This window comes from Lepisma saccharinum, chromosome 29 (genome assembly GCF_977018435.1).
Source record: "Lepisma saccharinum chromosome 29, izLepSacc3.1, whole genome shotgun sequence".
In the NCBI taxonomy this organism is placed as follows: Eukaryota; Metazoa; Arthropoda; class Insecta; order Zygentoma; family Lepismatidae; genus Lepisma; species Lepisma saccharinum.
Window position 1 is genome coordinate 13,915,459 of NC_139257.1, and position 13,015 is coordinate 13,928,473.

Genomic DNA, 13,015 nt, shown 5'->3' on the forward strand with positions numbered 1-13,015 from the left:
AAGAATCAAGAAATCTTATGTGAATAGGAACACCATCAACTTTAATTATTTTGCTAATAGATATATATTTCTCATCATTTTCAGCTAAAATATTTAAATTCTGCTTGTCAAACCCCTCGTATCTGATCAGATGATGGAAATCATAATTGGATGCTCCATGGCAAAATATGGGGATAAATCTTGGTCTCTTGATCTTAATATTGCAGCTATTACACAGGGCCATTAAGAATTTACCATCTGTATGAGAATGGTGATGAACCTTGATATTTGTATCTGAAAATTCAGAATCACATACCGGGCATTTTTCTGCATTGTTGAAATCCTCAATCTGTTTCTCTGTTAAAGGCAACATAGGCTTTGATTTTAATAAGAAATTAGATGCTATGTCACGGCACTCATTTTCTATTCTATGTGCAAATATTTTGATGGCATCTGGTCCCATGTATGAATATTCTTTAATAACAACACAATCCCGTATAACTACATAACAAAAGCTGGAAGGTTCATGTAGCTGGTATGGTGTAATTGCAGATTCTTCAGGATCTGGATTGCAGAATGCAAGAGGTTTGACGTTCGATTCAAAATCACAGACAATATATGCTGGGTGTTCCGACAAGGCTTCAAACTTTTTGAATTTGCAATTTTCACTTGGATTAGGCATCACCATATGAACAGGTTTATGGTTGCCACAGTATTTCAGATGCTCAATTAGCTTGTTTTTTTGCAATTTCTGCACTCTCTTCCCGAACCACTTTCACCATTTTTTGACCATCAAATACAGTTAAACATCTTCTGCACAACTTAAATATTGTATTGGATTTGTCTAGTTGTGTTCTGACTAAAGCTTCAAGATTATGTATCAGAGTGTAATGATATGTGCTATCTCCTTCAATTAAGAGCAGATCAATCGGAATAGCAGATTCATCATCAAGTGTACTGATTCTGAGAGGTGCTATCGGGCAATTGCCAGTGGAACAAATAAATACATTAATAGATAATTGTTTGCCATTGATGTGCCTGGCCCTTTTTTCAAATTTATCAATATTCTGAACAGACATTGGATATTCCAAACCCTCCATTGCATCTTCAAAATCATTTTCATGTTGTTTGTAATAATTTATTCTCTGAGGATTTCTTGAAGCTGGAAACAAAGCAGCTAATATACACCACAAAAAGCATTTCTGGTCGGTATTTTTTATATTGACCACGGCTCTTTTGTTTTTGATATTGGCAGGTAATGGCACATAAGTGGAACCTTGTAATGGGCTGAATTCAGAAATATTAACATATAACTTGTGCGGAGAGCCGCATAGGCTCCATCCGGACTCTTTTGCTGCAAATTCAGAGTGTTTAATATTCAGTTGATCCATCAAACTGCTTATTATTCTGTCCGAATTTGCATTTGAATATACCGGTACAGTTTCTGTTATGTGGGGCTGTATAAATTTTGTGCCATTTGGTTTCTTATATTGTGTAAACAATTTGAGGGAGAGCTTATAAGAGCCATTTTGTGCATTTAGAATTGCCTGGAGACCAGAATTTACACTGTTCAAGAAATTATTAATACCACATCTTGGCTCTGATACAAAGCGATAATCCCTAAGTTGGGCATTAAAACTGCTACGGATGGCTTCATAGCGTGGCTGCTTTGCAGGTGAAGCATTAACAGGTGTTTCATGCTTCCTTTTCAGACCAGATGTGGATGGTTGAGGGGGCAATATTGATGACTGTGCAGAGCAAGTATCTTTATGTGTATATGTGAAATATTGCATGTTATATTTTCTATTGCATTTGGGGCAAATTTTTGTGGGAGTTCTGTATTTGTCTGGGTTACAAATCTTTTGGTGCTTAGCCCAATTGGGGCTGGATATATTCTTATTGCATTGATTACAATATTTTTGACTTGGCATTTTTGCTGTTGTTTATTATATACAATTTCCTGGGATTCAAATCAAAATTCTATGCTGGATCAGTTGGGTTCAGCACTGTGCTTTGTATGTGTGTGTGTATGTGTGTGTGTATGTGTGTATACACTTAATATTTTTGGTTTTGGTATTTATATACAATTTCCTGGGTTTCAAATCAAAAGTCTATGCTGGATAAAAAATATTAGCTGGATTCAGCACTGTGCTTTGTGTGTGTGTATGTGTATATGTGTGTGAATATTTTTGGCTTTGGTATTTATATAAAATTTCCTGGGGTTCAAATCAAAACTCTATGCTGGATCAGTTGAGTTCAGTGCAGACAAAAAAAACTGCATAGCTCTATGTCAATTAGTTCTTGAGTTTTGTATTTAGGAACCACTTTGGCCCCCCTGCCAAAAATTGGCTTTTATTGTATTAGTGTATATTGTTTCTATGACCTTACTTGGGTTATTCCGCCAAATTATATGCTTCAAGTCTCCTATACTTTGGTGGAGCCTGTTCAGGTTCTGCCCCCCACTTGTGGGTTCCACTGCCGATCCAGCAATGGTGAAGAATCTGCACTGTGCCCTGGCTTATATAGATTTACAGAGCCAATAGAAACACTGCTTATTTAAACCAATCAGAAAACACCACATCATCACATTATGTCATAACCATTTAATCAATTAATGCAATAGAAGTGGACCGGGAAGTAAATATGTATGGATGTAGGTAGGTGGGTGTGGGGGTGGGTTGGGGGTGCATTCAGAAACATGAGCTCTTCTCTAATATTTTTTGCTGAAGTATTTTCTTCTGAGCGTACATCCCGTTTTTCTGCTGAGCGTACATGCAATCCATACTGCAGCGCCATGCCTCCCGGCGCGGCGGCGGAATTGTCTGGAACTAATCGATCAGGCAATAGAACTCCCGGAGTTTTGCTAATAAAACTGCAGGAGTTTTACAGGCAATAGAACTGCCGCTCCAAATATTGATCCCATTGCTTTGGGGACGTCATGCGCACATATTGTTCAAGTATTGATCTTATACCCTCTCGGTGCTTGATTTTATATATGAACAGATTACAACAAACAAGCTGGATGTAACAAATGCAAAATATCCCAGTTTCAATTCAATCCATTTATCTGAATCGAAGAAACAATTCACATATCCCCATATCATTGTATGCTTGCCCTATTGGCACCTCTTTTGCTGTTGTGCAATTTTCTTGAAGAGGCAATTTTATTGAAAAAGCCTAATAGAACAAGATACAGCGGTATGAGAAATATGTGAATTAAAGATATTTTAGTAATATACGACGTCTAAGAAAGGCATATTCGGCTCCAAAGTACTTTGTCTAATGCTTGTTACCATTTCACTATTACTGGCAAAAAGAGTTAAAAATATTGACATATTGAAAAAAATTGACTTGTTCCCAAGTGTTCACCGAGTTCAGACATTTGCACATAGATGGCCCTGTTGTTGTTGCTTATCAAATATATGGAATATCTCTAAAACAGGCAAATTTTCTACAATTGGCAATACTGACATGTATTACACTCCAGATGAATTCAAGGCACGGAGACCCATGTTTGTCATCAATGCTTCAAAAAGAAAACAAGTTGTGGTGAATGACAGGACAAACATTAAAATTATCTGTGAATTCCATGAGGCATTACCTGATGACACCATATGTAGTGTTATTCTCATAGGCGAAAAATCATATGTTTATGATGTAAGAAATGAGAGGGTCACGGAGCAATTCTAGAAGAACTCTGCACAATACATTGTTTTAATAATAGATAAACAAATTGAACCTGGTATCCAATTGAACTTAAACCGGAAATGGACCGGAAATAAATATGTATGGGTGGGTGTATTTGTGTGTGTGTGTGTGTGTGTGTGTGTATGTGGCTTAGTTTTAGGTGTGGTCAAAAAAAATATCAAGAGGGGCATATTTTTGACAGGATTATGGACAACAATCTCACAGAAGTGCCTTTTGTAAGTATAGGCAAATCAATCTGAGGGGGTTCATACTTTCTGAGAAATTCCCGAGGGCATTTTTACAAAAATCTTGGATTAGACGGGGTTCCACACTTGAGCAAAAAGCTCATGTAGGCATGTTGAGCCTGTTTTAAGTGTAAGCAAATCTGCTCGAGGGGGGTTCATACTTTCTACACTTGTAAGTGGTGCTGTCCCTACCATAAATACCACTACTCGCTCCAAACGCAATGTCTCGACCCCATTCTGAAAATCGATTCCGAACTGAAAACGCTCATAAAAAATTATGTCGACGTACCTTCTTACGACAACGTTCAAAATATACAGTTGAGCGTGGATTCGCTTCAAAATGATTTGGCCAAATTACAGCAATTTCAATCGAAAAATTAAGATTTGGAAAAATTGAAACTCGAAATCGAAGAACGAACTTCCGCAATCGAAAAGAATTTCTCTGAACTTCAAACCGTCGTGAATGATATTGATGTAGAACGCTTGCATGTCGTCGTTTCCAAATTACAAGAAGAATTCACCAGCACGTTGGAAGAAATTAAATCCAAGTTGCAGACTTTGGAAGATACCATGACGAACCTACCATCGTCAGACGAACTGCAGGTCATCGGTAAAAGCGTCGCGAACATAAAAATTCAATTGGAGGCTTATCGAGATTTCGAACACATTCAAACCACCATCGCTACGCTTCAGGCGTCCTTGGAGTTGATCAACGAAGAAATTAAAAATATTCACGCTGAAGTGAATGCGTTGACGAGCATTCAAGACACGTTAAGCACGGTTCAGCAGAAGATCGAATATTTAGAAAATTTGAACGTCGAATCCAATCTTGCTCATTTTCATCACGTACTGGACAACATACAGTTGACTTGGAATCGTTACGGACGAGCGTGCCTTCGAGCGAAGATTTGGAAAAATTGAAAACGACGGTGACGGCACTATCTGATTCGAGCGAAGTCAAAAGTTCGTTGAGCGATCTCGAGAGTAGGGTGGCCAATCTCCCCACCTCCAAAGAATTACACGCTTTGAAAAGGAACATATCTCGAATGCTGAAACGACTGGAAACGGAAACGGCGAACGTGGAACAGATTCGAGATGAAATTACTTCGCTGGTGTCGACGTTGCCCACTTCGCAGAGCGTCGCGGATCTTCACACGCAGTTTACCGAGATGCGAAGCATCGTGAACGATCTTACCGAGAAAAGTTCGGAATTGAATCAAGTCGAGAACCTTCAGAACATTGTCGTCAACATCAGAGATCAAGTTGGAGTGCTGGAATCCACGCAGGAATCGACGCTGGCCGCTTTCGGTGCCAAGTTGCAAGAACTCAACGAAAACTACAAGCAGTTGAACGTGGAAGTGAAAATCAAACCGTCATTTTCTGCCGTAACGGATACCATAGTCGAGCATTTGTTGTCCATCGAAAATAAACTCGGACACGTTCACAGTAATCTGCTCGGCGTCGACACTAAATTCGCCAAATTGTTCACCTTGCAAGCCATCGAAATCAACAGCGTACCCAATCAACAGAGAATCTCCACGTTCGTCGAAGGTAACAAACTGTACATGTTACATCCTTATCATCCGTACTACAAGTATCTCCTCGATGGCACGATTCAGATAAACGAATTTTCGTACTGGTCTCACGGCAGAAAAGCTAGCGTTCCCACCATGACCTTAATATCGAATCGTGGTGTCCAGAAAGCAGGAAACATTCCTCTGGCACGTTGGAACGAAACGCGCAACATATATGAAATACACGAAGACGAAGATCTTACCGTTTTCGACGTGAGTGCCGGCGATAAGCTGATCATTCAAAACACGAGCGAGGTGCCACCCTCTTTGAATCCCATCACGCTGGTGCTTCTCTTCAAACGTAATCTCTAAAAAAAAAATGTCTAGGCAAGCCATCGTCGAAGAATTGCATAAACCTGCACGCCGCAACTACGAACGTTTGGCGGTGGTAACCAAGGGCATCGACGACCTCTGGGAAAGTGACCTCGTCGAGATGAGTAGCGGCAAGTTAAAAAATGTACATAAATTGAACAAGGGCAACAAGTACCTCCTCACCGACATAGACACATTTTCGAAATTCGCATGGGCTCTACCTTTGAAGGCGAAAACAGGAACATGCGTCACGGAAGCATTCAAGACAATTTTTCGCGAAAGCGGCAGCAGACGACCTCGGTTTCTGCACACGGACAAGGGGAAGGAATTTTACAACGCCGTATTCCAAAAGTTTATTCGGAAACACGACGTTCAACATTACTCGACCTTCAGTGACGTCAAGGCCAGCATCGTGGAAAGATTCAATCGGACTCTGAAATCGCGCATGTGGTCACGCTTCACGCTTCAGGGAAGCTACAAGTGGGTCACCATTCTTCCGGAACTCGTTAACGACTATAATCACACGGTGCACAGAACGATAGGCATGAAGCCAGCTGACGTTACCAAGTCCGACGAGCAGCGATTAATTTCTAGCGTTTACTGTCCAAAGTACACACCCACGACAAAAAAAGCTAAATACAAAATTGGAGACCAGGTGAGGGTCAGTAAATTGAAGCGAACGTTCGACAGGGATTTCACACGAAACTGGAGCACGGAACTTTTTACCGTAGTTCGAGTTTTACCCGGGAACCGTCACACGTATATAATAAAGGACAGTGGCGGTGAAATTTTATTGGGGCGCTTCTACGAGGAGGAACTCTCTAAAACTAAATACCCCGACACGTACCTTATTGAAAAAGTATTGCGTAAGAGAGGTGACAAACTTTTGGTGAAATGGCTGGGACTTCCGGAAACGAGTTGGATCGATTCGAACGAAGTGATTCTATGAGTACGTGGAATGTTGTGAAACGTTTACCTGATTCGGAAAATCGAACGAAGAAAAGGAACGGCGAATTGCTCCCCGACAGCATACGATGTCTGATCGTAGGACCTTCGGGGTGCGGAAAGACGACTCTGCTCATTGATAATTTTATCCTCGCACCCAATTGGTTAGACTGGGAAAACAGACACCTCTACGTATTTTCGAAAAGTCTCGAACAAGCGAAATACCAGCAACTTATGAAACTGTACGAGGGACTGGGCATTGCAACTTTCGCATCTGAAATTATTCCACTGGACGATTGTCTCGAGAATTCCGTTGTGGTGTTCGACGACATGATCTTGGAAAATCAAAACCAGATTCGTAATTTTTTCACTCGAGGACGTCACAAAGGATTGGATTGTTTCTACCTGGCACAAACTTTTTCCAAGGTTCCGAAACAACTTTTACGCGATAATGCTAATTTCATATGTTTGTTTCGACAAGACCACACCAATTTAAAACACGCACACGATGATTACGTAGGGGCTGACATAAATTACAATCTATTTTCAAATTCTGCTCCCACTGTTGGAACAGTGACGATTTCGGATTCGTGACCATCGACATGACTCTAAAAGCAAACCATGGAAAATATAGGAATAAAATAAACGTTTATCTAGACGTCTCAAAGGCTAACAAGAGGACGATTTCAGATTTGCAACAAGAAGAAAAAAATCCAAAAAAAATCAAAAGTCGAGAAACTAAAAAATAAAATTTGAAAAAACGTTCTTTTTTTCAAACGTCTGACAAGCATATATAAAATAACCATTACAACAAAAAGTGAGTGTTAGAAAAAGTGGATAGTCTCAAGCGGGTGACAGCAGAAAACTACGAGAACCGAACGTATAGGCTAAGAATTCGACGTTTCAAAAACGTTTCAACGTATATAGAAAAATGTCAAAACTTCAATTTCAAGAAGACGAAAATCTCAAGTTGCGAGAATACCTCGTGAAGCGCTTCAAAGGTTGGAAATCCGAGAATCGCGGATCCTACGAAGAGAAGAAACGTCAGGATCAACCTGTGATCGACGCCATCAGCGGTCTAGGTAAAGAAATTAAAAGTGTCACGGAACAAAATAAAAATTTTATCAACGAACTCGTACCACTCGCAGCTAAAAGTTACACCGTACCCACGCCCATTTCGAGCATTCCTTCGACGCCGTTCGAACTGAAGGACGTACCGGCACGACGTCGAGCCATAGGTAGCACGTCTTTGGATAAGATCGAGTTGGGACCTTTGGCACGAGACTACCTGAGCACGGGGAAATTCGACAAGGATGAAGTGTTCGGATTGTATCCCAGCATGGAGAGCAACGAAGGCGGTGTGGTGTGGAAGATTGGGAAATCGAAAGTCACCTTCGAAGGCAACGACATTAAAGTTAATTTAGGCGAGAAGGATAGTTGGACCAGATATCCGGGTACGGTGGGACTGTGGGAACTCGTTGCCAAAAAGCAGCCTAAAGATTACACCGACGAATATTACCAGAGTTACAAGGAAATTTTGATCATGACGGATGCCTTGTACCAAAACAACGATGCCTTGCAGAATAGGGTGAAATCGAGCAGCGGCGAGAAGTACAGGAATCTCATCAAACCGATTTGGAACCAGGTGAAAACAGGCAGCGGCGTCAAACGCTACAACACGTTACCCAAAGAATTCGTTTGGGTGGACGACGTGAGGAAGCTCGTGGACCGATTGTTGGTGATAGCCGGCGAAGAGAATGCAGGCAATCGTAATTTCTACAACGAGAAGGTTGGCATCGTGGACATGATCAGCACCAAACTTTCCAACTTCATCGTGAACGACGACAAGGGCATAGGTTACCTCATTAAAATTATCAACACGCTGCCTCCGAGATTCTGGAACGTGGCCGAAGGAAAGGGACTCGTAAACGACATCATCAACAAGTTACCTTTCGAGATGCATTTACCTGGCTACCAGTACTGCGGACCGGGTACCAAACTCGAGAAAAGATTGGAGAGAGGAGACAAGGGTGTGAATCCGTTGGACGCCGCATGCAAAGATCACGACATCGCTTACAACAACACGCAGACGGATCTGGATGCACGTCACGAAGCAGACAAGAAATTGGAGCGTGCCGCTTTCGAAAGATTCGTCAGCAGAGACGCATCGTTGGGTGAAAGAGTTGCGGCACTGGGCACCACCATAGCCATGAACACGAAACAAAAATTTGGGTGGGGTATATAAATAACATACAGTAAAAAACAACATGTCTCGTATAACTGATTTGCCGCCCGAACTGCTAGGTAAAATATTCAAACACGCAGTAAACGGAGATGTTAATAAACTTTTGATCATAGCAAAAACGACGCCGGAATTTTATATCCCTTGTGAAATGGCTGTCAAGAATTATCTTCGGGAGATCAGTGGCATGAGGTGCGGTGATCTCGACACTCTTCTTTCGGCCGCAGGGGAAAAATTAAACGATAGGTTAGATGAACTTCACGAGGCAAGGCAGGGAAGAAGACGATACACGGATGATTGGCGCAAGTCTAAACAGGAGACCGAAGAAATCATCACGCACATCATCTTTTTTTCGGAAGCACGAACTTTCTTCCTCTATTAAAAAAATAATAATATATACATGTCAAAACTTGATATATAAATAACACACATCGTGAGAAAAAAAAATCTTCGATATATATAAATAACACACATTGTGAAAAAAAAATTAAATTTCTCTAACACCCTGAAATTTTTCTCTTCGATATGAGTGGAAAAAAAATGAGTGACCTCCAAGCATTAAAACAAATGCTAAATTTGTCAGTCGAGTATGTAAAAATTCAGGTTATCTATAACCGCAGCCGTTAGAACCTTTTACTTTTTTGGTTGGGCACCACGCACCCTGGCGAGGTTATAGGGGCCAGGGATCCTAAAAAAAACAATTATTATTTGTTTGCTTGCTTGCGTCACAATACGGAAATAATGAGAGGCACGCACGCGCATATGTGTGTGTGGCAGAAATATCACATCGTTCGCGAGAGGTTTACAAAGCTCGCGATATATAAACATTTGGCCCGGACTTAGAAAAAAATTACGATAAGGTGCATTCGTACTTCAAGGATGAGAAAGTGAATTTTCTCGTACCGGCTTTTCTGCGCCGTGAAACATCGTCAGCGCAATAAATGAGGCGCGGAACGTGGAGAGAAAGTGAGTTTTTGAGGTTTCGATGCGATTTTCTGAGGGGTCGAAAAATCAGGGTTGCGGTCAAAAGTACAATTACTATCTACTGATATATATTGGTTTATTATACGTAGTTATATATATACATATTTTACATAGCATTTCCATGTGTGTCTGCATAGACCAAATTACCAAATCTCTAAATTTATATAATTGCGCACCTATGGCATAACCATCGGCACTTCCTTTACCGCAGAGTTAGCATAACTATCTCTGCGGGCCTATCCTCAGCTTAAATGATATTCCGTTCATTACAAATGCGTTTCCTTACGCCTTCACTCCTTCTTTTGGGCATCAATTATCAAATATCCACATAATCAAAGCTTTTTCTAAAAGGGGACTTGGGACAGCAACATGGGCTGGCTTAACCAGATGCTACATTATTATATCCAGTTTAGCCACCATATGTGGACTGAACTTGAGGAGACGTTCCTCTCTTTGGTCGATCAATGAGGAAACACTGTTTTTTTTTTTTGTTTTTTTTTTTGCTAAAGCACACTGGCCTTTTTTATAGCCGGGGTAAACATCCGTGGACGTGGACCCCGTAGCGTTGGAAAATTCCACTGCAACTGTCTTTTGAAAGACAGCTAGCTCCCCCAAACGAGGAGGTAAAAAAACAGGGGACTCTAACATCCAGCAAAGCACAATCCAAAAAGCATATACACTAACATGCAATATTAACATAAAAGTACACTCGTGGAAACATATTACTTAACCCTACACTTTGTAGCTGGCCAGCAATTAATTATTACAATATACCAAAACCAGTAATGGTCAATCTGACCGTTACATAGTCCCCCCCTTCAAGAGGAACAAGAAAAAACAATACACTCAAAAGCAAAATCACCATATTTACAAAATCATCCAACACAATTACACAACACACACTAAAGATATTCAACTGTTCTCAGAGTATCTGTAAAATGAAATAGTCATTAGCTCATTCACTTTATCACATTGTCCACAATGTTCACAGATTCACCAAGCTTCCTCTTCCTTGTGAAGTCCGCCACTGAAGTATCCTCTCTAGGATGAAGTCTTCCTGGCATCATCTTCCTTGAAGTTGGTTTTCTCTGGTTTTTGGTTTGACTCATCACCGAGTCCCTGGTTCGACTCCCGACTGAGTCCTTGGTTTGACACTCAACTGAGTCCCTGGTTTGAGTCCCAACTGAGTCCCTGGTTTGAATCTTCACCGAGTCCTTGGCTTCGACTCTTGATCGAGTCCTTGGCTTCGACTCTTGATCGAGTCCTTGGCTTCGACTCTCAACCGAGTCCTTGGTTCGACTATCAATCGAGTCCTGGTTCGACTTTCGAACCTAAATCCGCAATGTATCTTTCTGTTTACAACTTGGAGACACGCAAATAAATAAACAGTGTTGTGAAAATGAAGAAAATGGGGGTAAGTTATATACAAATGAAAACTAAATACAAAATAACAAATATAAAGAAGATCGACGGTCGGCTATTATGACAGCTGGGATTGCTGGCTAGGCGGCCAGACGATAGTCTTCCTAACCCTCATTAGGAGTTGTCGCTTGGCTCCCCTTAGCTGTTTTCTGTCCCTCCACCTCACAGCAAAATCTGGTGGTTTATGGCTGGACAACTGGCCTCGTTCACATTCCACAATCGGACAATCCTTCCCATTCTTTGCCCTGCAAGTATCTTCTTTAATCCTTCCAGACATTAAACATGGACCTGAGTGTTCCGTTTCAAGTTCACCATTAACGCCACGCAATCTACCAGATATAGTGTGCTCTTTCAGCCACACCTTGTCTCCAATGCGAAATTTGCATGGCCTACGTTTGATCTCGTTCTCTTCATCCGGGAACACCTTATGTAAGGCTGGTCTCGTTTTCTTGTATTTCAGTCTCACTTCTTCTGTCTTCCTTTTGCTGGAAACAGTACAGGGAACGCAACTTCTGACGTAGCGAGCGATATCTCGTGTCAATCCAAGCCACGAATATTTCTCCTTGATTTTCGACAAAGTTTTCTGCTTCCCAATGTGTCCTGCAAATTCAGAATCGTGATGTGACGACAATATTTGAGATTTCAAACTCAACGGGACCCATATCTTGGCTGTTAACTTAGAATCTTGCTTGCAGTCTATCCTCCTGCACAAAACTCCCTCCTCATCCAAAAACGACTGATTGGCCAACTTAGCAACTTTCTCCTTATACTTCCTACTACCAGAGAAATGCTTTCCCTTCAGTTGCTTCATTATATGAGATAACAAACTGTCTCTCATTTGCTCTGAAACAAGCGATGAAGTTTTTTGTAGCCTCTCAGAAACCAGTAATTCATCCTTTTTATTGTCCTCTAAAGCAAAAGGCAACAATGATAATGAATGGTTCTTCTCGTCCGTAGAAATGTGCATTCCCTTTCTTCCTCCGTTTTCTCTTCACCTCTCTACAGATTTTCAGAGAGCATAATGCACCAACGTTTGCAGTCTTCTGAACTTCGAGTCCTTGGGGATCCACTAATTGGCCCGTATCCTCATTCGTAGACTTCCCTCTATTCTCTTGTGCATGTGTGTTGCATCCATCGGGCGCGAGTGATCTGACGACTTATTCCTTTCCTGTACCACGTTATTTCTCTACATAACTGTAACAGCGAATTCTCGTTTACATGCACGCTTCGAGAACGTGTAAATCACGTCGCTATCTTTGAACGACCATTCGTTCTGCTCAATGTGCAAAATTATCCCACTCTACCTTAAAAAGTAGCTTCCAACGATTATGTCACGGAAACAATTTTCAAGGATGATACATTTATGCTTAAATTTCATGTTATTAATACAAACAGTAGCATACATCTCGCCCTTCGATTTAACGCTGCCCACAGCTAATGAAATGTTATATTTTCTCGTCTTCATGAATTTATTTTCATCCCTCTGTAACAACTTAACCTGGCTGTTTCCAAACATAACGTAGAGGCTGAAGCTCCCGTATCCGCAAATAATACAAAGCGTTTGTTGTTAATCTTACATTGAATGAGAAGTTTGAGATCTTGCTGAAAACAGCATTCTCCATTCA